At 35.8% G+C, this 27,654-nt stretch overlaps 1 long non-coding RNA gene across 2 annotated transcripts in view; it reads left to right on the top strand.

Annotated features, from left to right (window-relative positions):
• Positions 1-2,562: 2,562 nt before the first annotated feature.
• The window catches only part of LOC143229766 (uncharacterized), a 127,556-nt gene continuing 102,464 nt past the window's right edge, over positions 2,563-27,654 (top strand). The window contains exon 1 of one of the 2 annotated variants that reach the window (XR_013016059.1): positions 2,563-5,672. This is a non-coding gene — a long non-coding RNA (uncharacterized LOC143229766). The remainder of the gene's footprint in view (positions 5,673-27,654) is intronic. The other variant, XR_013016060.1, reaches the window with a different exon arrangement.

The raw sequence follows: 27,654 nt of genomic DNA, 5'->3' as shown, positions 1-27,654 counted from the left end.
AACTTTAATGAATAGGTGGGAATTTCGCAATATAGATTTAACGGCATAAATTATGTTCATTTCTAAATATAAGTTTAACAAACATTGATATGAAAATTGATATATAATCGTATATAATCGTAAAATCCGTCATAGGGGCTGTAACTTTCATTAACTTGATGAATTCATATAAAGAACTCTGTATTAAGGAAAATATTCCAGTTCTTCAAATAACTAAGACATATATATTAATTTGTTATAACATGAAAACAATCCAAAACAAAAATAAATTTAAAAATAATAAACAAAAAAACGTTACACTAATTAAAAAGATCCCAGGGTGCAAGTTATAATGTGGGATATAAAGTGCAGAGTTTTTTGTTTATTATTTTTAACTTATTTTTGTTTAGGGATATTTTTAGGTTATAACAAACTGATATAATTAGACAAAGGTTTGGATTTGCTGTTTTAACATAGTCCTTCCTCTTGATTTTGCTTACTTAACTTTATCAGTATTAATTTTCTCTAAAAAAAATATATATACATATAACTCAAACAAATTGATGAATAGAAAACATTCCACGATATTATGTATTTACATATATGTATACATATATACAGGCAAAAGTACCCGTCCCCAGTGGCGGGAAAAGTTTAAGTTAATTTATCAATTTAAATTACATCATAACTTCTAAAACTAAACTTTGTTGCACTCTTGGTTTTACTCAGAGCCAAACTTTTGAGTTACTTATACCACTCACTGCGAAAAGTAATCGTTCACATTTTCAGTCGTGCTAAGAGCTGTTCCACAATAAACTACAGTACACTTACATTTGTATTCTTTACGTTACGACACACTTTAAAATGTGAATGATGGTGTAATTCATTCCTAAAAATTTAGTGTAGAATATCCTGCTTGTGAAATAAAATTTGACATCAATATTATTCATAGCCGTTCCTTCGTCATTTCAAAAGTAAATGTTGAGCCTTGCACATGTGCGCAGTTTTTCAAACGCAGAACGGGAAACAGGAGATACACGAACGCTTGATAGGTTTGTTGGTTTTTAATTTCGCACAAAGCTACGCGAGGGTTATTTGCGTTAGGCGTTCCTAATTTTGCAGCGTAAAACTAGAGGGAAGGCAGCTAGTCATCATCACCCACCGCCAACAATTGTGCTACTCTTTTACCAATGAATAGTGCGATTGACCGTAACATTATAACGCTCCCACGGCTGGGAGGGCGAGCATGTTTGGTGTTATGGGGATTCGAACCCGTGACCCTCAGATTACCAGTCAAGTACCTTAACCACCTGACCATGCTAGGCCCTCTTAAAAGGCTATCACGGTTTGCAATATAGAAATATATATATAAGTTGTACTGTATATCAATCTTGATTAATTACAAAGATAAACCGATTTTTTTTGGTCATTCATTTATTCCATTTATCTTTTTCTAAAAATCTGTAGGGTTTATTATCATGTGGATGATCTACATTTGTTTTGAAACTTCGGCTATTACGATATTTTATTTAGTTAAGTTTGTTAGTTGTCATTTGCAGGGTTCGGCCATACATACCAAACCCTCTTCGATGTTTCCAATGTCAGAGATTCGGCCACTCAAAGACATCTTGTCGTGGTTCCCTGACATGTGCTCGTTGTGGAGGCAAGGACCACGATGCCTATGACTGTGACATGAACCCACATTGCGTAAACTGCAATGGTTCTCACCCTCATACTTTCATTCTTGCCCAAAATGGTTGGAGGAAAAGAGGTGCAGCGTTTGAAAACAACACATAACATTAGTTATCCTGAGGCTCGGAAATTGCTGTCCACAACTCCATCTCGGACATATGCTGCTGCACTTCATTCCACAACTACAGTGGGAGTGCAGACAGATCTCTCTGTGCCTCCAAAAGAATCGTTTTCAAAACAAATGAAAAGCCTTTTGACCTCCGTGGTTAAAAGGTTGATGAATCAACTACCACACCTATCTCTGTCCCTCCCATACCTTCCAACACACCTCAAGATCCACGTCCTTCAGTTTCAAATTATTTTTTACCTGAGACGCTTACCTCGCCATGTTGGTATTCGCGGGAACGAGCTTGCAGACATGGCAGCTAAATATGTTCTGCTTCAGCACCATCACTCCTATGCCTATTCCGTACATGGACTATGGTGTTATCTTCAAGGGTCGGCTCCGTGCCAGCTGGCAGTCCACTTGGAGTGAGCAACGTGACAACAAACTTTTCCAAATCAAACCCAAAATTGGACTTTGGCCATCTAGCTTCCGTAAAGTTCGGAAGGAGGAAGTTGTTCTCACTAGGCTACGCATTGGTCACAGTTTTTAACTCATCATTTTCTTTTATCTGGAACTGATGCACCAATGTGTAATTTGTGTAACACTCAAATCACTATCAGCCACATTTTACTTTCTTGCCATCGTTACAATTCTCAACGACGGCAATATTTTAAACATATTTTTCCCAGGGTCAATCTGTAACATTGGACAGAGTTATTGGTGATGGTGACTCTGTCCACCTTGATAATGTTTTTAATTTTTAATGGCCATTAACCTTTGTATCTATTTAATGTACTATGAAAGAGTTAAAACTACTTACTCAATGTGTAAGTGGGATTATGTTATGTCATTGTTAAATGACGGATATCTAGGACACTCGAATCGTGATCTGTGGGTCGCAAGTTCGAATTCTCTTTACCGAACATGCTCGTCCATTCATTTCCGAGTGTTTTATAAAGTGACGGTCAATCCTTCTTTTTTTGCTGGAACCTCAAACGCTGATGCGGATGGTGTTGGCTTAAATGTCGCTGCTAAATTAGGGATGTATCATGCAGATAATAGTCCTTAGATAGCATTACCCGAAATTCAAAACGAACTAAACCGATCTGTCTTAACTGACAATAAAGAGGGGCACAAGCAACTAAAACAGCCTGAGTATTCTTTACCTAAATAATTACTTCACAGACAATAACCAAGTTTGTATCTAGATAATTAAGTGTCGTAAAAGATTATTATATTCAATGTTTTTATTTTATATTCTGCATATTTGTAATTTTATCTAAAACCAACTGTAAGCACAGAACGTTTTAAACCTTTGCTGTAGCTGTTTTTTAATTAAGCCGAAAGCTACGCAATGGGCTATCTGTGGTCTGCTCACCACGGGTATCGAAACCCGGATTCCAGCGGTGCAAATTTGCAGACATGCCGCTGTGCCACTGAGGGGGGCGTTAGAGCCTTTGTTTTTTCGATTTATGGCATAAGCAAATAATGGTCTTCCAGTGAACGAGTGGTAAGTTGACAGACTTATGACTCTAAAATTTGGAGTTTGATTCCCTGTGGTAGAAAGACAGAGTGCACATAATCTATTGCGTAGCTTTGCGCTGAAACAAATATTATTTCTAAACAAGAACTAATGTATTTATATCTGATTTATGGCGAAAATAATCAGAGATAAAAAGTAACGTATGTTACCATACTCTTGAATAAAGAACTTTTATTGAAGTAGGAATAATTAATACACTGCGGTACATTGCAAAGCACGTGTTTGCCACGAGCAGTTATTCATTTTAATATTTACTGACAAAACTACTGAAATATATAGTTAGTTCAAAATACAGTAGGAGCAAGCAACGTTTACAGCACATAAGTGCTAATTTTAATAACTACGACGTTTTAAAATAAGAACGCACATGCTGTAAACGTTGCTTTTAATGTGTTTTTTTATTAATCGTTAATTTCTTACTTAAGTGATGTTATAAAAAATGTATTTTTTCCACGCTTTAGTTTTTATGAATGAGAAACATATTATCAGGATGTAGAAAACGTTAATCTAACTAAATCAGGGTTAGAACTGTGAGTTAAACAAGTAACTCTTATTGTTTATGGCCATGTGGTTAGAGGTGCTCGACTCCTAAGCTGAGGTCACAGGTTCGAATGACCGTCACACTAAACATATTCGTCCTATCAGCCGGGTAGCATTTTGATGAGACGGAAAATCCCACTGTTCATTAATAAAAGAGTAGCCCAAGAGTTAGCAGTTTAATCCAGTAACTCTTGTTGTTTATGGCCACATGGTTAGGGCGCTTGACCACTAAACTGAAGGTCGCGGGTTAAAATTTTTGTCCCACCAAACATTCTCACCCTCTCAGACAACCGTAGGGACGTTGTAATGTTTCATTCAATTCCACTATTCGTTGGTTTGACTGTAGCTTTGAGTGGAATTCAAAAACAAACGAACACACATACTTAGAGTTATTTTAATTTTTATCTACACTTTATAGCTTTTACTGGCATGTAATATCTGTCACTTTGACACTTTCTATACTTATTTATAAACTGTTTTCACGTTTTCTGTAATGATCTATATTACTGTTTAAATATCTAGTCTAAGGTCATTCTTCGGGAAATTAAGTGGAACAGCAACGTTTATGTCATGACACTGGTTTTTGAGTGTTTGATTACTCTGGAAAAATGTATAAATCTCTGCTGTATATTTGCGTGTCTGGGTTCTATTTAACATATCTTAAAATGGTTTTGCTCAAAAAAGTTAAGTATCTGAATATTACTCAATCAAATAAAAAAGTAGCCCTTTGCCTTTTTGCAGTTGTTGAGTTATATGCAGATTCAGTTGCTGGTTTAACTCTTCAGTACAACTACGATCGCTCAGCTTACGCTTTCGTGTTTTCAAGCTTTCGCTTTAAGACCTTGAAGTTTGCGAGTTTCTGTCTTTTTAAATTTGTACTTCTCTATTTCTGCTAAAGTACTTTCAAACAGTTTTACAGTGTTATATTATTGTCAGAAGAATTTTCGTTAGAATTCTGAGCAAAACTGTCGGATTCAAAGTCGTGCATACAGAAGAGAATGATTTTCATGATTATTCTTTATTGCCACCCGGCCCAGCATACCCAAGCGTGTTAAGGCGTGCGACTCGTAATCTGAGGGTCGTGGGTTCGCATCCCGGTCGCGCCACACATGCTCGCCCTTTCAGCCGTGGGGGCGTTATAATGTCACGGTCAATCCCACTATTCGTTGATAAAAGAGTAGTCCAAGAGTTGGAGGTGGGTGGTGATGACTAGCTGCCTTCCCTCTAGTCTTACACTGCTAAATTGGGAACGGCTAGCACAGATAGCCCTCGAGTAGCTTTGTGCGAAATTCCAAAACAAACAAACAAATTATTGCCACCTAACGTCGAAATTTGACGTTATCAATACTGAAGTTTGCCGCTGAGCAAGTAGGGGAAATTTATGCAAATAATTTCAGAACGGAAAATTAGCTGTTTATTTCTATGTTAAAGGTGGCGTTAAGGATAAAGAAGCACATATATTGCATGGGGAAAATTTCCCAATGAACGAGTTATGTGGTGATTAATAATTGCTCGTCTCATAACTGAGGCAAAGTCACTAAATAAGGTTCATGGGAGGAGCAATGTGATATTGGTGGCATCGAATTAAAGTCAGTAGAAAAAGGAAACAGTTTATAATTCTGATTGTTACAAGCTCTAGTTATCTCTCTCCAATTTAGGTTTTATTTGCCACTGGTTTGTTTGTTCTAGAGCAAAGCCATATTAGGTTAACTGCTTTGCCCTCTATGGAGAATCAGAACCCCGATTTTAGATTGTAAGTCTTTAAACCTACAGCTGGCCAAACGGAGAACTATTTGCCACTTCTATTAAATGGTAAGTTACATTTCTGCTCTAAATACCCAAAACTTAGTTACAGATAATAAATAAGTGATTTATACAGAAACAAAAAATATCCCGAAGGGTTACTAATAACAAAGATAAAGAAAAAGAAAGAGAGAAGTTTCAGAGACATTTTTGTTATTAATGATTAAAAATAACTTTTTTTTTTGTAGGTTGAGTTGAAGTTGTTTGTTGTACTGTACTTTGTACTGCTGTGAAATAAGTTAAACATTCGTTTAATTGAAGTTGTTTAAAAATGTTTTCTTCTGTAAGAACCAGATTAGAATAGAGTAGCTAATTATTCTTTTTTTGTTGTTCTTCTAAAATGTATTTTATAAACTTATTGTATTTTCATTAAAGGTTAAAATAAGGACTGTAAACAAAATAAATTTTGAAGATAATTTTTTTTCTCGGAAAACAATATAATTGAAAGTAGCAAGCTGTTTCTTTTTATTGTTAAAAACAATATAATTGAAAGTAGCAGGCTCTTTCTTTTTATTGTTAAAAACAATATAATTGAAAGTAGCAGGCTGTTTCTTTTTATTGTTGAAAACAATAAAATTGAAAGTAGTAGTGTGTTTATTTCTTGTTGTTGGAAAACAAAATAATTGAGAACGGCATTCTGTTTCTGTTTTTACTGTTGGAAACAATATACTTGAAAGTAGCAGTCTTATTTCTTTTGTTGTTGTTCTAGTTTCGTTAGAATGAACATGGTGTTTTACTTTAAATAACTAACGTCAGGATTGCATAGACCATCTTACACACTGCGAATGGCAGTAGCTACGCAATTAGTAACGTCATGGTCAGAAACATGCTATCTAGAGCTTGTGACTACAATGTAACAAATGCTTCAGTCTAATAATTTTAGAAAAGGATCAATATACAACAATATGCATGTATTTAGTTAGTTAAACAGGCGATGTGAGTGTTCTTATGACAAAAGTTTGAATACATTAATGTACGTAAACGTGCATATTTGTTACGGTCTTTAGGATAAGACTGCATGTTATATCCTACAGTAGATGAAAACAGCTGTTATTTGTAGCAACAGAGTTTATGGACGTTATGAAGAAAGCCGAAAAACAATAAGCGAAACAAAAAATCACAGCTTCTGAAAACACTACCAACATACTACGTTTCGGACAAGTATCTGTTCTTGAAACGTGCAGGTCTCATAGTTATACATTATCGGAGAAAATGCCTTCCTGTTAGGAACACGACAATGATTGTATTTGTTTAGAACGCAGGATAACAGGATGTCAAAGTTTAATAATCACTATATAAAGAAATCGGGACCAGAACCTAGCCTCTAAAAGTTCCTACTATGGGCAATGGGATATATTTTAATTTTGGGAGGGGAGGTATATAACTGGGGCACTTTGTTTTCTATAATTCTCATGTATGTTGAGATTAATAACGAGACAACCAGTTTCTTTAACAATTATACATGATTCTCTATTCCCCGTATAAAAGGGGCACTTAAACACGAGGTTAAAATCGAAGTATTTTACCCCAATTTCTTCATATCTATATCTTATATTTCAACATACTTTTAATTGCGTTCGATATGCAATAATAGAGAAAAACCGACTCTTTGTTGTTTCTATTCTACACACAGGTCTTATTCAGTATCGTTCAATTTAGAACAACAGGATAACTTTTGTTTCTAGATCAATTCTGGATTAAATTCGGCGCAAAGTAATTTTCTTTCCATGGCAAGTTGTTTTTTTCACAAACTGGTTAACAAAATGAATACTAGTATTTTTCTTTTAATAAATGAAACACCAACCGGAGATTCTTTCTACTGTTAACTTTACCATTTAGAACATGATAAAAGATATTTGTCTAAGTGACTTTTCAAGTTAGATCAAACAGTTACTCGGATAAACCTGAAAACTCTAAAATGCCACACGCCATCGAAAGAATGGATTTCTATAGAAAGCATATTTCAGTTAAATCGGTTATATGTCATGTGAAACTATCAGGACATTGACTGGGTAAACAAATATGCTTCTATTACGTGGAAGCTCAGATACTGCAAACGTATGATAATTTTAATGTACAATAGCGTATAAACATTCTAAAACAAGAAGTGTGTTGCAGCGTGTAGTAATCTGCTGCTACAGTGATTTCTCGAGTAAGATAAGGCAGCTAATGATTTCCGGATTTCTTGGTAGTGTTCAAAGCAAAACAAGTTTGGACAACATTTACAAACCGAAACTAAATAAATAAAAAAAATTCACATTGAACACTGGTCGTCATGATTACTGTACATACAAGCTTTCGTGTGTGTGGTTTTTTCTTTTACTTATAACAAAGCTACATCGGGCTATTTGCTGAGTCCACCGAGGGGAATCGAACTCTTCATTTTAGCGTCGTAAATCCGTAGATTTACCGCTGTACCAGTGAAAGATCTTACGTGTACAGCATACTTTTTGTATTATCAAAAGTACAAGGAAATAAAACATCAGTGATAAAATTTGAATTTGTAAAGACAATGTTCCAGTTTTCATTATTCCTTTCATTCGCCCCAGGGGCACAGCGGTATATCTTCGAAGTTACAACTCTAGAAACCGAGTTTTGATACCCATAGTGGACAGATCACAGATTGCCCATTGTGTAGCTTTATCCTTGACTACAAACAAATTAGTTTTAGTTTCTCATTTGATCACTTTACATCTTCGCCATACAAAATCAAAACCACCATTTATGCCAATATGTTTTTTTTAAATTCATTATCCATATTTCTTAATGAGAAATATATATATATCAAGGCTACATTAATAAATGTATCATTTGAAATTACCTTCTATAAAATACGTGCCTATATTACGTATTTTCTAATTACCTTCATTTCACTCGTGTAAGAGAATACAACAATTTATTCCAAGAACTGGTTTATAGGATCAAGCCAGACTGTCGACCTTAAAGCGTAAAGTACCGAAAATAAGCATTGTCAAAGACACTGTGTTGGCAATAAAGGTAGAATGTTGTTGTACTTTTAAGGAAAAAAGATGTAAACATGTTTCAATGATACACTGTTAACAGTAAATGTAACATTTAATGAAATTGTTCTGTATTTTGTTGTCCTTACGGGAATAAAAGTGTAAACATGTTTCAGTGATACACTGTCAGCAGTAAATGTGACATCTAATGATATTGGTCTGTAGTTTGTTGTCTTTACGGGTATTAAAGTGTAAACATGTTTCAATGATATACTGTTAACAGTAAATGTGACATCTAATGAAATTGATTTGTATCTTGTTGTCCTTACTGGTATAAAAATGTAAACATGGTTTGATGATGCATTGTTAACAACACAAACGCAAACATAACATCTGACGAAATGTTCTTGATTTTAATAAACGTTTAGGTATCAAGTAATATTAAATTAAAATAAATATTCACAATTTTTGTTAAAGAAATATAATTCTTTTGAAGATTTGCTTTATATGTGAAGAGGCTTTAGTTACTTGTGGCTACTCAATATTTAGATTTTGTAATCACTAATATTTCAGTGTATACAAAAGAAACAAACATAGAGTATATATTTAGTGGTCCTCCAATGGAACTGTTTATATAGATATTATGTGATAAGTTATCTAATGAAAGCTGAAGTTTTATAACAGGTTATAATGTTTGATAGGCAGGAGGATACATACTCTCGCCTAAATACCGAATATAGTTCTGTATAATAATAAACTTATGTTAAAATTTAAGAGTTAACTTCCAGATTTCCGTTAAATACCGTTATTTTCTGGTCTAAAAAGTGTTCATTTTGTGAACAAACAATAGTGGTTTTAATATGAATTTTGTGCTTGCGAAAATTACTATTACTAAAATAACATGGAGATTATAAAACCTAGTGAGTGCTGATCTCGAGCTATTTATAATTACGTAAAATCATCTGAGAACAATATTATGTGACAAATATTTTGTTTCAAACATCAACAGTCACAATTCTGAAATAATATTGGTAACTTGACATCATGAAAAGCCAAGATTGCAGTTTAAAAAACAAAAACACTCTCAATCGCTTATGTATGCGTATGTATATATGTCTGTGTGCGTCTGAATAAGCCTTAAGTAATGTTGGCTCATGCTTTTACATTCATCAAAATCATTCAACATGAAAATAAAAAACAAAAACATCTCATGGAATTTACAAGTATATTATTAATACCGAATATAAAAAAGTATATTCAACCCTGCATAACATATCTAAACTTCAGAACTGAACTAAACAAATAAAAAAAAACAACAATTTTCTTCGATGGAGAACCTACTGAACAAAAGACTCAGTGAAAAGGTTTCAGTGAATGAGTCTTTGTTAAAGAGGTGCTTAACCTAAAAGTCTTAAAATATTTTCACATTTTCAGAAGTAGCAGGTTGTTAACTGTTTCAACATGTGTTAACTACTTGTAAAAATACATAAAAAATACGCAGTACAAACATGTACAATGTTAAAAAGTTTTCAAGAGAAAGTATGATAAAACGTTACTCCATGTGGTTGATCACAAGTGCTTGTTATCTCTATTAGTAGATAAAGGCAACTTATCAGTAGTAAACATTTAACTAAGTCTAAATTAAAGATAAGCTGCAACCATTTCAATGTTACTAGTAAAGCCATAATATCTTTGTTGTAAAGACGTCGAAGATAAGAGAACACTTGTTGGTTCCACTGAGTCAGCCAGTACTATTGTATTTGTCGGTATGAATTTCAAGATCTAAAGACATTGATAGTTTACAAGTGATCCAAAGGCGAATGTTGATTGAAAGAAACAACATAGATAAAATATCAACGAACTTTGGCACAGCTCGTGTCTCTAAGAGCAAACTTATTTGATTTCTGCAAAGCCCGCTCAACAAAACCAGATTCATTTGGCAAAATGTTAATAGGTGCGTTTGTACTTTCGAGCACAAAAGAAACAATCCACATTCACGCTTTTTCACTCTTTACCAGGACATTTTGTACTCTAGAAGTAATAATTAAGCCCATCCCCACCCCCTAATGGCTTAATAATGTGACTCAGGGTTTATGACGATGAAAACAATCGATACCCATTTCGAACGCAGCACAGATAGCTAGCTTATTGTGTACCTTTGTGCTTAACAACAAACAAACCATAGATTATTAAATATCTTGACTTTAGTTTAGACCTCTTTGCTTCCAAACCCTTAATAAGAAGTTTCAAAAAGCCTTTTGCCCATGTTTATTGGTTGGTTGGTTGGCGTTTATTGGCTTAAACTAATTAGGCTATCTGTGTTAAATAACCGGTAAAAAATAAAATTATTAAAATATGTAAAAAATGAATTATGTTAAAATAAAACAAAAGCAAATTTTTGAATTAAAAACTTAGATAGAATTGGAAAGGTCAATAAGCCTTAAAAATTTAAAAACACAACTGAGGTGGACAGTGCCACCATCGCCTATTTTCAAGCCTTTTTTGAAACATATGAGTTTCAAATAAATATGTTGACTTTTGACATCTAAAAGTCGAACGTCAGGGGTGAACCCATGGTAAAACTATGTAACACTCAAGACACACCCTGAGATATTTTATGTTCCTGTGGGAAAGAATGAGTAAGTGTTAAATCCATACTGACCTGGAATCACTGGCTCATTAAAAAATGTTGAATAAAAATGGGTAAATAGCCAAGCAACCCATATGAGTGGAGGTCTCGTAGAACGTCATACCTCCACATAGCATCATACTCTCAAGGTCAAAAATACGGAAACAAGATGTTGTCACATGAGAAAGGCTTCCATGAATGACGTTTCAATTCGAATCAGGTGATTTACTGTGGAACACTGTCGTTGGAACTCACTCTGGGTGGGTGAGAGGAAATTGTTTGATTTGCAAAACCAAACAAGAAGAGTATTAACCATTCTTGCTAAGATCTTACAAAGACAGCTCGTCAAAGTAATTGGACTATGGTTTGAAGGAATTTTGGGATTCGTACCAAGCTTAGAAAAATGGAGGACAATAGCCTGGTGCCACGTATCAGGAAAAACATTCTCCTGCCAGATCCGGTTAAAAACAACCAGAAGAATAGCAAGAGAGGGAGGAGAGAGATGACGAAACATCCCGTTAGGTTCATCAATGTACTGCTAGACCAATGAAGAGCAAGCTTGACTACTACCAGTGTAAAGGGGCGATTATAGTCATGGAGACGATCAGCCCAAAGGGAAAGAGGTCATCGCTCTGCCCGAGTCTTGATAGTTAAGACGGTAGGGGATAAAGCATAAGCGATAGATGCACGAGAAACGTTTTCACCGAGTGTATCAGTGATGATCATAGCACCAGTAACTTCTTGGCCTTTGGAGAGAAAATAAAAAAGGGACAGAAGTATACTGCCCACTCATCTTTTGAATCTTGTCTCATATGACTTTGGAACTGACGGTAGAAGACATGCTAGTTGTGAACTTAATCCAAGATTCCTTCTGACTTTGACATCTTAAATACCGAGCGTGTGCACGGCCTCGCTGAATAGTAATGCAGTTTGAAAGTATGGGATACCTGTGAAAGGTATCCTAGACCCGTTTTTAGCCTTTCGGGCCATGTGGCAGGCAAGATTCCACCATGGATGAGTGTCCTGTGGAAAAAAGTGTCGAGGTTTTCGGAGTACATTGAGCAGCTGCTTGGATAATACAGTTAGTCACTGCTACCACGCAGTCATCTACCAATGACTGAAATACAACGGCAGGATCAAGCTTCGAGAGAACAGTGAAAGAAGGCCTACTGGCCTGGTCCATCTACCACCAAAGCATTCGGGTCGGGTAGCATCGACAACGGCCCGTCTCTTTTAAAATGATAAGAAAACGATCACTGCCTTTGTTGTTCAATTTCAACGTCCCCAAGAGCAAAGAGAGAAAAGTGAAGGGGCAGATAGAAAGATCAATAGCAGTAAAACACAGACTAGGTGCATGGAAATAAGTATAAAAACCACTATTGAAGAGAGAAAGGTTGTGATCACACACTCTATGAAGTGACCCCTCTCAGCAATATCAACACCACCCCAGAGGGGATTGTGCCCATCAAAATCCTTCAGGATTAACACGTGAGACTGCAACTGTTCAATAAAAGTAGCAAGGCCTGATTGATGATAGGTCTCACTCGGAGACTGGTAGAGAGAACAAACAGTGATGGTATAATTCAAGGAAACATGGATGGCTACGGCCTCCAAAAGTGCATCGAGTGGGAAAGACAGGGCGGGTACATGCTGATCGATCAGCAGTGCCACACCTCCATGCATTCGTCCATCACACAATCTGTCATTTCTGTGCAAAGAAAACTGTCGAAGGGTGACTGTATTGTCAGGTTTCAGAAACGTTTCCTGTAAGGAGAGACAACAGGATAATAAGAATCAATCTACTTAGTGTTATCGATATTCGAAACGGTTCCACTGCATCAATGTTACTATTTGTATTTACATGGAGAACCTTTTGGCTTACGACCACGTCGTTTTTCCTTATTAGAAGGAGATATTTCGACCTCCGTGGATTCTCCTCTTGATCGAGTGCGCAGATCTCTGTCAGTAGATGTAGACTCCAACGACTGAGGACAAGAATGAATAATGATTTGACATATCGAGGCCGAAGAAGAAGTTAGACCCGAAGAAACGCTAAAAGCCAGAGCCAAACAAAGTGTATCCAGGGAGCGACTGGAGAGAGTGATGGGGACAGAGATACGTGTTCATTTAGACTCGTCAACTCTCTTAACCACTGAGGACAAAAGACTCTTCATGTGGTTTGAAAACGACTCTGTCTGAGGCACGGAGAGATTTGTCTGCACTCTCTGAAACAATGGAATGAAGTGCAGCAGCATACGTCTGAGATGTAGTGATAGAGAGTAACTTTCGAACCTCGGGCTAATAAACGTTGTGAACCGTTTTAAAATGCGATACCTTTTTTTCCTCCACCCACCTAGGGCAAGAACGAAGTGAAGTGGAGTGAGAGTCACTGCAATTAATACAATGAGAGTTCATTACGCACTCGTAGACATCATAGTCCTTGCCACTGCATCGAGCACACGTGAAAAACACGACATGAAGTCTTTGAGTGACTAAACCGCTGACATTGGAAACATCTGAGAGAGTTGGGAATATATGGCCGTACCGTACCTTACAATTCAGATAACCTGCCTTGATGGCGGTAGGTGGACGTGGTAATGTAAACGTCAAAATTAATACATTTGTATGTAGCATTATTCCGTCCTTCTGAGTGGAGATATGGTACACTGCAGAAACGCATTGGTTGAAGAAACCAACGATGATCTTTCACTTGGGAATGTTTTTGAAACCCCTTAGCACCGACCCCCTGCTACTTTGAATTCGTCATGAGGGGTAACGTATATTCCCAATGGCCTTTTAATGCAAGAAGAGTTCACTGTGTTTTGGAGTGGATGTTTCTACCAAGATGTCCCCAGAACGTATCTTTTTGACTGAATCGGGAGAGCTAGTAAGTCTCTTTAGTCCCTTCTAAATAAAAAATGGAAACATTTGCCCTAAACATCTGTCTAATAAAGAATGTGATATCAGAAAATGAGGTACAGGTGTTGAAGAAATTAAGAAATGCTGTTCAGAATCTTCAAGACGTTGTCGTTTACCTATGAACTGTTTTTTTATTATTTTATCTTTGTTTGGATTTGGGGGATCCACAATAAAGAAAGAACATTTCAGTGCCCATTGTTTCTACCTACCATAGAGCTTTACGAGGGGATGCACTACAATGCCAAACAAGGACGTTACAACAATGCCAGGGTTTCGTGAGCACTATACCCAAACACCAAAATCAGACACGATATTCATAACATCTGTTGAGAAAATCCAACACTGGTACTCGGTTGATCCTATCCCAAGAGGACCAGCCGATTGACCCTGAGGCCACCCCTAAACTGCCTGTCTACTGGAATTCAAGGCCAAAATAGTGTGTTAAGGTTGGACCCCTTCAATCACCAGGATCCTCTCTTCCCTTTTACGGGTCGACACGCACAGCAAACACATGATAAGATGTTCAGATCCCTGAAGAGGTAAACTGAAAGCACAGAATCTTCTCTGGGAAATCCTCTCATCAAGTACAGGAATCCATCTTGAGGGATTCGTGTTTATAACAGAATACAAATACAGTACACAGATCCAGCAATAAATATCCTCTTCGATCCCCGACCTTGAAGATAGAGATATTCTTCCATTTTAACCAAAATATTTCATTAGATAAACTGAATTATAATTGAAGATACAGTCTTATCATTTACCAGTTATGACAAATCCCTGATACGTGTGGAATCTAATGCATCTTTTGTTTGTTTGTAATTAAGCACAAAGCTACACAATGGGCTATCTGTGTTTTGTACACCTAGGGTATCGAAATCCGGATTCTAGCGCTGTAAGTTTGCAGACGTACCGCTGTGCCACTGTGGTGAAGGAAGGCTTTTGCATTTTATGAAGGTCAGAGCAAGTACACTGATAAATGTGCGTGAAAGAAACACTTTCAACCTTTAAACCCCTATGAATTAGAAATATGTCCATTCCAAAGTCAGTATAGAATTTCAATAGTTGACGTAATTTTAAGTTATGGGAAATCTAATGTCTGAAAATATCTACACCTTCTTGGGTAAAAAAATTAGATAATAGCACTTCAAAGCAGATACAGTTTTTAGTATGAGGACGTCACAAAAAAGTGAATCTCTCAGACAGTTTTTCTCTGTTTGAACTTTCAAAAAGATTAAACTGTATTAGTTTACATATACATTACGGTATTCAAAGGTATCACAGAGTTAAAAAATGTAATGCTACATCGCATTGCTATGATTGAATATGGATGTCAACAAAGAATGGTATAGATTAATAAAAAATGTAGCATACCGAGTTTATAGTTTTTATTTGTTGTCAATCATAAAGTTACACAATAGGTTATCTGTGTTGTGCTCATTACGATGAGGATAGAAATCCTGTTTCTAGCGCTATAAGCCTTCAGAATTAATACTGAGCTACTGGGGGGCAGCACTTACGTTTATAGAAGAAACAGCCTAAAAATTAAAATATTTTTTTTACCAAACTTAGAAAAATTCACTGAAAAACAACACTGTGTAAAAGACTGCATATTTCAGAGCGCAACGTTTAATTTCAATATTTTTAATTCACCTTCACAAAAGTCAGATGTATGGAAAGTATTAGGTTGTCCAAAAATAAATGTTGGAATTCTCACGATGACATTTAGAAGCTGAATACTGAGTAGCTTATCGTTGTTTAGTTAAATCCACTGTTTGTCGCTTACAAGGTTTCTTGATTGTCTGCTGTTTCGGTTCTTCTCAGAATAAGTTTTGCAGCCCCCAAGGCAGCATGGACAAGAAGGCCTTTCGTCTGATATTCATCTATGACTTCAAACGTGGACGTAAAGCTACTGAAACTGTACGTCAAGCGTTGGTTCCAAAGGTTTCTGCATGGAGATGAAAGTCTTGAAGTCCACGAAGGTCGTGGAAGGAAGCCATTTGTAGATGGAAACACATTAAGGGAAGCAGTTGAGACAAACCATTGCACGACAGTACGTGAGCTTACAGAAAAGCTAGGCACAAGCAAATCAAGCATTTCCAACCACCTGACTGCAATTGAAAAGGCGAAAAAGTTGTATAAGTGGGTTCCGCATCACGAAACCTGTCAAAAATTGAATGAATTTTGAATTGAAGTTCAGCCTCATCTACTTTATTCCCTAGATATTTTTCTTATAGATTTTCATTTTTTCAAGCATTTTGACAACTTTTTGAACAATAAACGCTTTCAAAACCAGCAAGCTGCAGAAGAAGCATTCAGAGAGTTAATTTACTATAGAAACACTGATTTCTACAGCAGGGGCATAAACAGCAACATTACACGTTGTCAAAAGTGTGTTGAAGCAAATGGTGCTTACAACACTGGTTTATACTTTTCGAAACTTTGCAGTTCAAAAACAACATTTATTTCTGGACAATCTAAAATTGTATTTCATCATAGAAAAGTATAGTTTTATTTTAAAAAAGGAGGAAAAGAGAGATCACTACAGTATGTTTTTATTCAGTCACAGTCTCCCCAGTTGGTATGAAATCCAGTTCTATCAATTGGAACTATACTGAAACTATGTAGACCAAGAAACAAATTTTATCAAGAACGTAATGGAATTTTTAGATGATATTCATGTTTAGAAAACCACTATAGTCTTATAAGTACAAGGTTGGGTGTATAATATTGTTTGTTTATTTGTTTTAAATTTCGCGCAAAGCTACACAAAGGCTATCTGCGCTAGCCGTCCCTAATTTACGAGTGTAAGCCTAGAGGAAAGGCAGCTAGTCATCACCACCCACCGCCCACTCTTGGGCTACTCTTTTACTAACGAATAGTGAAATTGACCGTCATATCATAACACTGTCACTGCTGAAAGGGCGAGCATGTTTGGTGCGACGGGGATTCGAACCATCACCCTCAGGTTACGAGAACAGTGTCTTAGCCACTTGGCCACGTCGGGGTCATGTATAATACTAAAAAGGTTTTTAAATATGAAATTCAAAAATTCATTTCATATTACAACAAATATAAAATTCCGGTGGAACAGAATATATCAAAACTACATTTTGACATTCGTTAGTGTTATATAGACAATGTGATGCCCCCCAAATAATTTCAGAGATGGATATGTAACAGACGTTTCTGACACAAACGTTTAATACACTTAGATCTCGGTTTAGAATTTCCAAAACATTAATCTCTATTATACTTAATAACACTGCAGAACCAACATGTGGATCATCCAGAAGAAGACTTGCAATTATTGATATCTACCAGTAGCAATCAAATTGCAATGCTTTCTAAGAAGTTAGAATTCACGAACACAAATATCAATAGAAAAACTCGTCCGCCTGCCCAAAGCAACAGAACGAAACATACTTAAGAGGTAACATTAGACGGATTATGGAAAGAAACAAGAAAGAAGAGCGTGCTTTGAGCATGAAAACCTTACCATACAACCTTTAAAAATGGAGATAACATTTTAGCAAAATGTACTCAACCGCTTTATTCGACTCCTTGCAAGGAAACAGGTTTTCATGTTTTAATAATATTACCAGAAATCTTAAATTGATTTGCATGAAAAAAGAAGCCCTCTAGTGGCGCAGCGACAGCCTGCGGACTTACAATACTAGAAACCGGGTTTTGACACCCGTGGTTAGCGGAATACATATATATTTTGTGTAGCTTTGTGCTTAACTACAAACAAAGGAAAAGCGACATAAAGAAAAAACACAAACTCAGTTCCGTTCTCCATCTTTAAAAGAAAACTTACACAGGAGAGGTTGATAATCGTCATGTTTTTCTTGCACACAAAAATATACTGTATATATCATGTTATTTTTATATTTTTATGCGAATAAGCCTATAACTGATGCCAAAATATCCGATTAAAGTCATATTAGATGCCAAAGTGTCCATTGTATTACTACCTAATTTTTCCTGATAGGTTAACTGAAGGAGACTCAGTCACACATCATGTGTCATTCTTCACCTCCCTGATCTATCGGTGATAAGTTTCAGAACTCGTAATACTAAAATTCATTGTTCGATCCTTGCAGGGGAAACAACATGGATAGCATATTGCACTTTTTTTTTTCTTAAAACAAGCAAACAGATCATTTTCATTCTTCAGTGTTCCCCGGTGTGACAGCGGTAATCCTAAGAACTTACAACGCTAAAATCCAGGATTTAATTCCCGCGGTTAACACTGCAGATAGCCCAATCTGGTTTTTCTATAAAACAAACAAACTATCGTTTAAATTCTAAGATTTAGAACAGTTACGAAAAGTTCAGTGCTTTATCTCTTTTTACCATTTAGATATCTATAGCAAAGAAAATTGTTATCTCGCTTATTTGTTTCAATGTACATTGTTGTGCTAATAGTAAATACTTATTTTGTATCTGATAGGTTTGGCTTTTCAAGGACTTTATCTGCCTTTGGGGATATTGTTTGTCAATGGTTTCTCAATCTGGTAGTTCTGGTTTGTTTGTTTCTTTCTTGAATTTCACACAAAGCTACTCGAGGGCTATCTGCGCTAACCGTCCCTACTTTAGCAGTGTAAGACTAGAGGAAAGACAGCCAGTCACCATCACCCACCGCCAACTCTTGGGCTACTCTTTTACCAACGAATAGTGGGATTGACCTTAACAATATAACGCCCCACGGCTGAAAGGGTAATCATGTTTGGTGCGACGGGGATTCGAACCCACGACCCTCAGATTACGAGTCGAACGCCTTAACCCACCTTTATTCACGAAACTTCAAACTGATAACATCCAGTGTCTGTTTGGAATATTTTAGTAAAGAATTCAAACCTACTTGTATTCTCAACTAGAAATTTCTTACCTGAAACTTGTGCTTTTCTCATTTCTATGACCAAAGACACCAATAGCAAAAACGTTGCATTTTCAAATTAATATAAAGTGTAATATGTGGGTTTAGTATTTTGAATGTTGCCACAACTCTTATATTTAAGCTTTGTTCAAGATAACAAATGACCCGAATATTCTTTTAAAAGGGTATATGTTTACATATGCCCATCGCTTGTTGGCACCCATATTCAGTGCAAGGAATGTTAAACTTTGAAAGGTGGGCCTCATTCACAGAAACAATATTTATTTCCACATAAAAGTCTCTCTTCTCCGTTTTTAATATTTTGAAATACCAAAGAGAGCAGTATAGGATAAATATATTTTTCATAAATAGATCTCTCCAGCTAAAACAGATCTTGTTTTTGACGTCAGGACTCTCAATTCTTGTATAGCGTTTGTAGTCGACAATAGTTTATTGTTGTGATGAGGAAAGCTAAAAATTTGAAAACTTCAAATATCATTGTAGCGTATTTATTTGAACGTTGTAAATCCGAAGACATACCGCTCTCCCAGCTGTGGACGTTACTTAAATACTAATGGTAACATTCTAGACATAATTTCACTGACTGAATCTTAAACAAGAGACTGATTAACGTAGCCCTTTTAGGTATTACTTTCATTATAAAAGCAGGATCTACTTTGCTACACAGAAAATGTTAAGCGTGAAAATCACCACGCAACAAGTACGATGAGAGTAAAAATACAATTAGTAAGAGGGTTATTAGTTTAATTTTGCTTAATAATACAGTTAGTGAGAGGGTTATCAGTTTGATTTTGTTTAATAATACAGTTAGTGAAAGAGTTATCAGTTTTTTTTGTTTAATAATACAGTTAGTCAGAGGTTATCAATTTTGTTTTGTTTAATAATACAGTTAGTGAGAGGGTTATCAGTTTTGTTTAATAATACACTTAGTGAAAGAGTTAGCAGTTTGATTTTGTTTAATAATACAGTTAGTCAGAGGTTATAGTTTTGTTTTGTTTAATAATACAGTTAGTGAGAGGGTTATCAGTTTGATTTTGTTTAACAATACAGGTAGCAAGAGGGTTATCAGTTTGGTTATGCTAAAATGACCTAAGAACACCAACAAACTCCCTCTAACAATTGACGTCATAGCACATCTACCTATTAGTGCCTAAAGCATTACAAAAACACTCCTTACATAAAACCTAGTAAAGGTGCACATTACATTGACTCTTAAGTTCTTAGAATGATAAGTATTTAATGGAATACTTGTCCAGCAATTTTTAAAAATCTGTAGGACAATATAACGATTTGAAACATTTTGGGAAGAACTAATCTATTTTTTGACAAACGAAAGGGGTAGAAATTAGATACAAAAGGTAGAAAAAGATTTATTTGAGTTTCTTATGTTTTCTCCCCCCTCCACTTTCTGGTGATCCAATTATAAGAGTGAGGGCCTTATAATGATTAAAAACATTTCATGTTATTACATAAAAGTAGTTTTGACGATCTTAGTTACTTACCTCCGGTTGGGATATGAAACACGCAATAAAGGCACTACATACAGTGTTAACTACATGAACAACAGCTTTCATGATGAGAGGTATATTAAGCTAGATATATATATAGATAATTAACTACATTAACATTAATGTTCATGGTGTTAACTATATACACTGCTGGCCAAGATTTTAAGGCCAAGGAACATAAAGAAAAAATGTGCATATTTACTTAAGTAGAGCTTCGAAAGATGAAAATAAGAAAAGAGAGAAAAAAAATAGCATTTAATAGGGTAAATGTGAACACTATGAAATTAGCTTAAATACCAGCTGGTTAAAATATTAAGACCATACCAAAAAGAAGTCCTAAACAGGGCAGGAAATGTCCAACAAGAGGTCTCAGTAGTGAGTTGCACGGCCGTCATTGCGAATAACTTCAAACATTCACTTTGGCATGGTCTATATAAGCGTTTGCAGAAGGCTGGCTGGAATGTTATTCCATGTGGTGAAGATGGCTTCACAAAGATCATGCACTATTTGGAATTGACGTCCATTTCTATAGACTTCCCTTGCCATCCACCCCAAACATTTTCAATGGGGTTCAGTTCGGGCGAATACGCTGGATGGTTCAAAACATCACGTTATTCGCCTTTGTCCTGCGGGCATTGTGAGTTGCAGCTTTGTTCTGCTGAAAGATCCAGTCATTTCTACAACAGCGAGGGCCTTCAGTCAATAAGGATGCTCCCTCCAACATGCCAATGTAGCCAGCTGCTGTTTGACGCCCCTGTATAACCTAAAGCTCCATTGTTCCATGGAAGGAGAAAGCACCCAAGATCATGATGGAACCTCCTCCACTGTGTCGTGTAGAAAATGTCTCCAGTGGGATGTCCTTATCGTGCCAGTGACGTTGGAAGCCATCTGGACCATACAGGTTAATGTTTTTCTCATCAGGGAGCAAAATCATCTTCCACTTTTCTACGTCCCATGTTTGGTGCTTCTCAGCAAAATTTAACCGAGCTGTTTCGTGATGTGGAAGGAGGCGTGTCCTTTGAAAACGTTCACGGTTTTTAAATCCTTTTTCTCGTAGATGCCGTGTTATTGTTCTTGAGCTGCATTCTGCGTCCATAAGGGCCTTAATCTGGTTCAACGATCGGCTAGTGTCTTGCCAGAAAACCTGTCGAATTCTCCTGCTCAATGCCGGTGAAATTTTCTTGGGCTGACCACTCGAAATTCTCGTTCCGTATCACTCAGGGTCTTTTAAAAAATTTACAACAGCAGTTTTACTACGCCAAATCTCATCAGCAATGGCACGTTGAGAGAGACCTTGCTTTTGCAGCTCGACAATTCTGCCACGTTCAAACTCTGTCAACGTTTCAGCCTTTGCCATGTTTTTACCTAATGTAACACAGGAGATGTCAGTGGGAGATGTTGACAACGCAAATGCTTGAACACAAATGACTAAATTTCGTTACGTGTTTACCAATTAACGTTTCAGTATGGTCTTAAACTTTTGATCAGCTAGTATTTAGGCTAATTTCATAGTGCTCACATTTTCCCTATTAAATGCTATTTTTTTTATTTTTACTTTCCCTTTTCTTATTTTCATCTTTCAAAGCTCTACTCAAATAAGTGGTTGAGTCTAACAACGCAAATTGCATATTTTTTCTTTATGTTCATTGGCCTTAAGATTTTGGCCAGCAGTGTATCATTAACTGTATGAGCAACAGCTTTCACGGTGTGAACTATATTAATCTGTAGATGTTATTAACTACATGAACAATAGCTTTCATGTTGCAAATTATATTAATCTGCAAATATTGTTAACTACAAGACAACAGCTTTCATGATGTGAACTGTATTAGTCTCTGAATGTTATTAAATACATGAACAACAGCTTTCATGATGTGAACTGTATTAATCTGTAAGTGTTATTAACTATATGAACAATAGCATTCATGGTACGAGTTATATTAAGCAAGAGAGTTGTAATTATTATCAGTTGTATCTAAGACATTTAAAAAGTTTAATTAAGATAAGTATTGATAACATAATATTCATTATATAAAACAGGTGTTTACCTTACTTTATACTTATTATGTTCCATTTTATCTTCTTCCTAATATCAAAATATCTTAAATTAAACGTAAGAGAAACGTCTACAAATAATACAATATAAATCTACTCGGTGTTATTGCTTTGTAGATAAGTTTAATTTTGGTATGATTGCAGTTCAGAATAAGAATGTTTGCAACATTCTGTTCACACCAAGTAATGTATTTAAATATTTCTTATAACAATATTGTTTTGGTGCCAAGGAACATAATTGTTGTAACACATACTGTCATTAAAATGTACTTGAGTAGTAAGTTTCTTATAGCGATATTGTATTTGTGTCAAGGAACACGGATGTTTAGAGCACCTACTTACTGTAACGTGTTTCGCAAATTGAATGTTAATAGTATTCGCTATATTAATTTTCTATTTGTTTCACAGTTAGAGCTTCTATTCATCAGCTGGTATCTGGTGTTTTGATGACCCTCGATCCCTATTGCCATATTGCATTGAAATAGATTTCCCTAAGTGGTAACCCAACGTTTTGTTCAACACTCAGTTGAAACCTATACGCGTCGAACGTCAAGCGAGTGCTCTACTAAATAAGCTAGTAAGGCACTCACTCGTATTTTACGACTTAAACTGTCATAATAATAAGTAAACTCATGTTTAGTCGTTCATTCTAATACATTCACAGGCCGGCATGACCAGGTGGTTAGGAGCTCGACTCATCATTCGAGAGTCGCTGGTTCAAATCCCCGTCACACCAAACGTGCTCGATCTTTCAGCCGTGGGTGCGTTATAATATCACAATCAATCACACTATTCGTTAGTAAAAGAGTAGCGCAAGAGTTGACAGTGATGACTTGCTGCATTCCCTCTAGTCTTACGCTGCTAAATTAAAGACGGCAGGTGCAAATAGCCCCCGTGTAATTTTGCGCCAAATTTAAACAAACAAAAATATCATCACTGTAGCAGAAACTAGTTTTAAAAACAATACTCCGACGTTTTTCTCTTCAAAGAGAACAATATATTCAAAATCATATGCACACTAAACCTTTTAATTACTCGAGACAAAATTAATGTAAAATTGTCTTTGTTTGTTTTTATTCTTATTTTTATGCGCAGAAAAGACAACTTTTATGTTGGAAGAAACAAAGAAAAGCAAACTGTAATATTTGATGGTGAACGTGCCAAAGTAAAACTAAACAAGTAACAAACTGTAATATCTGTTTGATGATCAATGTGTGCATATTTAGTAGAGAGCATAATATAAGGTATTACAGATCATATATCGTTTTGTTTAAGATGACTAAACAATGTAGTTGAGATTCGTTGAGAGAGAATTTTTATGTGTCATGTAATAAGATAGGTTACGTGACTTGAAACCATATGAAGTTTATAGCCAGTGCGGAAATGTTTACCGTGTACAAGCAGTATGGTATATTAGCATAACGACGTCGGTGTATTAAGTATCGTGTAACTTGAAATCTAGAAATATTAAGTCACTGACCCAAGATTTTTTCTTATTAAATAATTCTTCTTTTTCTTCATTCTGTTGCTTCGATTTTAGTTCTAAATTATCAAGGACCAAACATACTGAAGACTGCTTAACGCCCCCTAGTGGCACAGCGGTATGTCTGCAGACTTACAATGCTAGAAACCGGGTTTCGATACCCCTGATGGGCTGAGCACAGATAGTCCATCGTGTGGCTTTGTGCTTAATTCCACACAACAACGACTGCTTAATTATTATACTAGGGTTAGCTTTTAGATGGTTTTCTAATGTATGTCTTATGTAAATATTTGTAAAGCACGCTCTTCCGTTCTCAGCAGTGTAATAAACAAATGTGTGAACAAGTACATTTCTCTATGTTAAGACATAACGCGTTTAAATCAGTACATAAGTCATTTAGAAGAATGGTACACAGTACATAAAACCTTTGGAAAATAGGATTTCCTATAGCTAGACCCTAACGTGTCGAATAGTTTTATTTTGGCACAATAACACTTTTCGCACTGAACTTATCACAAAATATGGTTTACTGGTTGATCCTGACATGTCCAATAAAAGATATTATTTAGAATAATGATACATGTGTATGATACGTTAAACCTATAAGAAAGTAGAACTTGCTACAACTAGACCCTTATATGTTCATCATTTAGAACAATGATATATGATATATCAAACTCATCGAAAAGCATGGTTAAAAACTAAATCTTGATATGCCTAACACTTGATATAATTTGACACTATGACACAGACATTACGATTACTAGCTTCACCATCACGTCTCCATAAATAATAAATAATACAGAGAGCACTTTGAACCTATCAAAGAGTAGAGAGGTTCTCTAAGATTGTTTTTAAATTTCTTTAAAATGAAAACGTATATATAGTTATGTATAAAGCTAACTGTAAAACTATCTGATTTGCGTGCGAGTTTAGTTTCATTACAAATAAGTTCAATAGGACTGTGCTATTATAGGACTTTTAGAACTAAGAGTTTGTTTCCTTACGATTCTCACATCACAAAGAATGAATCGAATTTCTATGAATAATTTGCATAGGCTAATTGAGTAGCCTGCCGTCACAAATGTGATTTGTTTTTCCAAGACTAATCGAAATTTCAAAGGAAGATTGTAAATTATTATTTCTGAAGAAATATAAATGTATAACAATGTTGTTAAATGATGTAGAGATAAGACAAGCATTTCGAATAAGAAAGCATTCAATGGTTCTTCATGAAATCGGAAATATATCCCACACCAACAGCGTTTACAATAGTAATTAGTAAAGCTATGAGCTCCGAAATCATATCCCAATCCAATTTGAAGCACATCTCTCCTCAGCAATGTGATTGTTATAGTTACCAAAGAAAACTTGCTGAATCAAAAAGCCATTGATACTGCTAATAAGATAATTAACATTGATTTAAAGTTGACAAGGCCCAAAAGCTAGAACGTACATTGAGACTAGCAGTTGTTCTCATTGGAAGATCCCCGAAGGAACTGGAATAATAGCAACCCCATTTGATGACACACTTGTAAGGTCTTCTGATGCAGCTAAAATGACTATTCGTGCCTTAGGTCTTAGAATCCAAAGGAAGGTCTATGGAAAGCTTGCCAGGATTTCTTGTAAAAGTTTGAGATGTTTATCTATATTACGTAGAAGCTTGTTATAATGGAAATTGTGATGTTGAACAATTGTTTGTTTGTTTGTTTGTTTCGAATTTCGAGCAAAGCTACACGAGTACTGTCTGAGCTAGGCATCCCTAATTTAGCAATATGGAGAAAAGGCAACTAGTCATCATCACCCATCGCCAACTCTTGGGCTACTCTTTTACCAACGAATAGTGGGATTGACCGTGATATTATAACGCCCGCACGGCTGAAAGGTCGAGCATGTTTGGTGTGACGGGGATTCAAACCTGCGACCCCTCAGATTATGAGTCGATTGCTTAACCACCTAGCCATGCCAGGCCGGATGTTGAACAATATATTATAATTTTGGCTATTAAATGAACCACGAATGACATTAAAGAAAGTAGTTCCAAAGAAGCAATGGACCTGTAACATGTTCTTATAAAGTGTAATTAACCTCAAATTACTAGAAAAAAAATCCCTTTTACGTATTAGGCTTGGTTTGCTAAAACATCAGAAATCCTGAAATAAAGCATACATTCTTTTCGCTTTTGGCGTACAACAAAGCACACTAACAGCTAAGTACTGCACCACCGACTGAAGTAAATACAAGTTAATTATTTTTTCTTAATAAACTAGGATAATCCTTACAGATATGGTAATGTTGGAAAGTTTAATTTTGTAAGCGTTAAATTAGGTTTTATCTTGAAATACGTAACAAATATTGAGTATGTTCGTTCATCGATATTGTAGCTGAAATCTGTAAAACATATTTTTCTAGCGTATTAATAGTTTCCTAACAAAACAGAATCGATATATAAAATAAATAAATGGCACTTAATCATGGATTGATCACAACGAATAGAATGAATTAGAGAATATAATACCTCGTCAAGTCTCATCGTAATTAATAGTGCTAACCCATTTTCGTCATTTTTCTTTTTACAGTAACAATTACTGTATAATACATTTTCCAGCTGGAAAAACCCAAAGGCACGTGGGAAAATAATTTGTTTTTACAGTTGCACCCGTGACCATGAGTTATTTCGGTTATGTCGCTCAGATATCTCCACTATATGGGTGACGAAAAACAGAAACAGAAGCAGGCTTAACTAACCTTTTGGGGTAACTTACCAGTGACACACACGATACACCAGTTTATAGAACATAGATAATCATAAGCGTCTGAAGTGCTCCTGTTTCTAATACGTTGCTAATTCTCCGTATTTTGATCATACTAGTTAAGGAAAGCTTGCTGTGTGTGAAACACACGAGATGCTTTCATCAGAAGACGAAACGTTAATAGTAGCTTTCCTTCTCGCTCTTCACACGTACAAAAAACCAACACCTGGTTTTAATGTGTTGGTTCCAAAACTTAGCCTCGTCAACAAACGTTTTGTTGGGTTTTAACTGAACGAATCCTTTTTTTTTTTCATCACACGCTAATGAACCTAAAAATGACGATGGTATTTGGTCTACTGAAACATGTCTCATTAATACTTTGCCGGTGTTGCTTAATGGCGTTATCTTAAGTTATAACGTTTTTGTGAGGTGGTAGGATGTTAAAGCAACTTTCCGCTCCAGTTACAGTTCACTGTTGAACGTGCAACGTTGAGCTTCTCCGAGTTCAGAGGCTGCGCACAAACATGACCTGCAAACAAGTACAGTATTATAAAACAACGTTTCTTTGTTTTAGGAAAGTGAATGCACGAAAATAGCTCTTAAGACATAAAAATAAAGAAAATCTCAGTTCAAGATTCGTCAAGCAGTAATGCACGTGAAAGATCAGTTTTGTCGAAGTTAATTACTGATATTATAAACATAGCCACTAACCATGTCAAAGGGTGGTTTTTGTACACATCTATATTGACTTGAGTAAAGCGTGAAAGACAGACTGTGTGGG

Source organism: Tachypleus tridentatus, chromosome 10 (assembly GCF_004210375.1).
Source record: "Tachypleus tridentatus isolate NWPU-2018 chromosome 10, ASM421037v1, whole genome shotgun sequence".
In the NCBI taxonomy this organism is placed as follows: Eukaryota; Metazoa; Arthropoda; class Merostomata; order Xiphosura; family Limulidae; genus Tachypleus; species Tachypleus tridentatus.
Note: the sequence above shows the minus strand (reverse complement) of the source record. Positions and strands in the feature narration are given on the sequence as shown.